We start from the raw sequence: 4,367 nt of genomic DNA, 5'->3' as shown, positions 1-4,367 counted from the left end.
TCTGTATCACTTATATCATCTTCAACATCTATTAAACATCATTTTGAATCTTGTACTACTAAAGATCTTTTTGTATCCTCATTTATTCTTCTTAGACACTTTGATGCCAAATGATCATCTCTATCACATATAAAGCACCTTAACTTCTTTTTATAGATTCTATCTGGATCATACATTCTAGCATGATGATCTCTGTTCAAAAATGGTCTTCTTGCATCTGACCTTCTAAGGTAGTATCTCTTCTGAGGTTTTCTATTGCTATGACTACTTCTTCTTTGATATCTAGGTCTATATTGTATTCTTTGTGGCCTAGCTTTTACATTTTGTTTTCTTCTATAAATATCCTTACCTTCTTTTCCATATATTTGGGGAACATAAATATCTTTACAAAAATTATATTGTTCTCTTTGAAATTGTTGTTGGATTTGTATAGTTATGCATTTTTCTTTTAAGTATTTTATAATATGTTGTATTCTGATACCTATATTATCATTATCTGGATTGTCATTTGTGGGATGCCATTTTTGTCTTATTTCTTCTCCTAACTGTCCTGATAATTTTTGAAATAATTTATCCTTTACTGACCAAGTAAAATAATTTCCACTTATACTTGCAAAATAATAATATTCTTTTAAGAAACTCTTTGTATATCTATAATCTGTTAAAACTAATCTTTCTAGCTGTGCTAAAGCTTCTGTCTGTTGTTCTATTCTAGCACTATTAGGGTCTTTCCCTGTTGCTAGCATATGTATTTTGTTAACAAAATTATATGGATTTGGTCCAGAGGTTTTTAATGTTCTTATTTCATCTGGAAATTCTACCTTATATCTTTCCCAATTTGCTTTCATGGTTTCTCCTAAAAATGTTTCTAAATATTGATATAATTCATCAACCTCCATTTGTTCTTTAAACTGTAAACAGTCATTTATAACTTTACTTTTCCAAATATCAAGTACTGAATCTAATTTTTGGGGATCATGATATCCTATGTTTAGTATTTTACCAGATTCTTTATTATCTGCAAATGTTACTGGTTCTTCTATTGGTAATCTTTTTCCTCTAAGCTTATAATATTTAAAATTATCTTTTGGTTGTCCTAACTCTATTGGTTCTAATTTCCATCTTGGTCTATTTCCCCATGCCATATTTGGATTATTAGGACCATATGATCTTGTGTTATCATATCCTCCATCATTCATTGCTTCTATATTTTGTAATTCTTCTATGTCAGATGCTAAACTGTCATTGTCGTTTATTTCTTCATTAATTAATAGTCTAGGATTTATTTCACTAATTTCACTAATTTTATCATTGATACTTTCATTTTCTTCTTTTATGGATTTTCTTATAATAAATCTATCTCCTCTGTCAATTAGTTCTTCATCTTCTGTCATTATTCCTAATTCTATTGCTAAATTTTCTAGTCTAATTTTGTCTTCTTTAGTAAGTTTTATTTCATACTTTCTTTTATACAATAATGTTCCTATCAATCCATATTTATCATGTTGTTTTAATATTTTTATTTCTTCTGTTGTTATTATTCTATCTTCTATTACGGCTGATGTGATATTCTGGTTTTCTAGATCTCTTATTAGTCTTTTTCTTTCCTCATTATCTATAGTATCTGCTATACTAATTTCAGCTCCTGGTCTTGTTTCATAATCTAAAAATCTCAATCTGTAATTATTATTACTATCTTAGTATATTAAACTATCCCTGGGTACAAAGACCGTATTTGTTTCACTATCCTCTGTTATTTTACTTAAATTCCATTATTGTCCTGCTAATACTGTTGGGTCTATTTCTGGTGGTTTTAATAACTTACTTCCTTTTGATCATATTCCTTCAATAACTTCTTCTATAGATACTTTGTAATTAGTTGTAGAGTTATTTGTTATTTTTCCTATTAACCCTATGCACATCATTAAATTATCTCCTTTAAATGACTCATATCCTTTTGTCATAACTTTTATTTTTATAAATTTAGGTAATTCTTTTATTCTTAATTGAAAATCTGGGGCTACATAATATAATGATTTATTATTAGATAAATCTACTTCTGTCATGGCTATTAAGGCTTGTTTTAATTGGGTTTTAGTATCCCATCTCTCATCTATTAAGCATATTAATACTTTTGTCCCAATTTTCTTCCTTGCAAATCCTTTAATTCCTATTATAAATAATCCTAAATGGAAATATCTTTTATTTGTTATTAAAAGTTGTCTAATTGATTATTGGCTTATACATCTATGGTTTCTACTTCCCCATCTGAGACAGACAAAGTAACTTCTTGGTATCCTGAAAATAAACTAGTGTCTCTTAAAAATCTGTTATGAGCATATAACTATCTTGGGTCTATCATATGGGCTTGTTGTGTGCTAAATCTAGTTATATCAGATTCTATATCTATTACTTCCTCTAATCTTATATCTTCGTTATTACTATTACTTCCACTTCCTCTTGATACTCTTCTTAACATACTATCATCGGTTGTGTTTTGGGATCTTGTATCATTTTCTTGTAATGTTCTACTTCTTCCTGAGAATGGTCTGAACCTATTCATTTTAACTTATATGATTTTGTTGAGGTTCCTTCTTCTGATATTTTTTCTGTTGGTATAAAACTTTCACTAAAAGGCTTTTTTGTTATTTTAGTACTATCTCCTGATGTTGATATCTTTAATCCACTAAGTTTTTGTCCTATATCGTCTATTCCTTTAGTAATTTCACTGTTTTTGTTTATTACTTCTAATTTCTTCAATATTTTTATTAACCCTATTATAATTATATTATTCTGGACTATTAAGATCTGATCGTGAGATGCTGCTGGTTTATACTTTGATAATCCTAAATTTTCTATAGATAATCCTAATGAATAATCTTCTAATAGGCTTCGTAATTCTGTTATCTCTGGTTCTAAGCTCATCAATAGTTTTAAATTTCTTAATCTTCTTTGCTCTTGTTGTATAATCTCAATATTTATTTATTATAAAATTTTAATAAATTTTCAAGATTTTTAGTTTTATTCTCAAATTTATTATTTATTTCTAGAAATCTCTGTTCGATTCTTTTTGACAGCTCTGATAGTTGATGTGTTATAATTTTATTTAATTCAGTATCTGTTTTGTTCTTTTTTAATAATAATGTAACACCTTGGTTAATATAGTCTAAATTTTGTTGGGTTTTATAGGATGATAGATCTCTTGTATTAGGGGAATTAAAAAGATTTTTATTATAGATTTCTAATTCTTGGGTTATTCGTTCTTGGTTCTGATTTATCCTTTCTATTAATGATATATTTAAATCTATCAGGCTGTTTATTAATTCTGATATATGATCTGGATTGTTACTGTGTAATTTATGTCTGTGTCTTATATCGAATCTGCAATCTAATTTATATCTATCTATTGTAATTATTTCTGCTTTTTCTTTAGGAATTTCTAAACTTAAATAATCTAATCTGTCCAGTCTGTTAAGCTTCTGGGTAAGGCTAATAATGGATAATATCATCTATGTAATCCTTTCCACTGGTTATATTTCAAAATTTGTCTTCTATATTTATTAAGTAATTCTTCTGGAGTTAGGTTGACTTTTTGTAAAATAATTCGTTTTATTTCTTCTGGCAAATTTTTTAATTCTTCTGAAGATTCTATTATAGAGGAGCAATAATCTTTATATTCTACTAAAACTATACCAGATAAAGAGTTCAAATCGATATATTCTATTCTAAAATAATCGTAATGATATATCCTATTATATTCACTGGTAAGATATTCTATGAAACTAAAATAATGCAGATAAACAAAAAACATAAACTTTTTATAAACTAAATAGAATTATAAATAAACACTGCTCTGATACCAAAGGAGAATTTAGACCGAAGACTGCCGGTTCAATTGGAAGACGCAAAAGGAAAATTACAAAAAGAAATCGAGAGTCGAGCACAGGGATGAGAGAATCAAAAGAGCACAGGGATGAGAGAATCAAAAGAGTAAATCAAAAGAGTATAGGGTTTTTGTGTAAGGTTTCGACAAAGAGCTTATAAAAACGAAACAAAAGAAACAAAAAACTTTTTTTTTTTTCCATCATCAAGCTTGGGATTCAAATAGAGACGAAGTGCAAACGGAAATGGACTTGATTTCTTTCCATCACTAAGCTTTAGATGCAGGCGGAGAAGAACATGAGACGGAAGGCTTGAGAGATGAGCAACTGTGAGAGAGAATGCTGGGTTCAACAAGAGCAAGCTGGGATAGCTAGGTCTGCCAGGGGGAGAAACAGAATGAGGATGAGATGAAAGAGATCGTCGGAAAAAGGGTTTAGGAGCACGAACAAGAGGATTTTGGGAAAGAATTTGTATTTTAAAATTAA

The sequence above is a fragment of the Macadamia integrifolia genome, unplaced genomic scaffold (genome assembly GCF_013358625.1).
Source record: "Macadamia integrifolia cultivar HAES 741 unplaced genomic scaffold, SCU_Mint_v3 scaffold2988, whole genome shotgun sequence".
Taxonomy (NCBI): domain Eukaryota; kingdom Viridiplantae; phylum Streptophyta; class Magnoliopsida; order Proteales; family Proteaceae; genus Macadamia; species Macadamia integrifolia.
Note: the sequence above shows the minus strand (reverse complement) of the source record.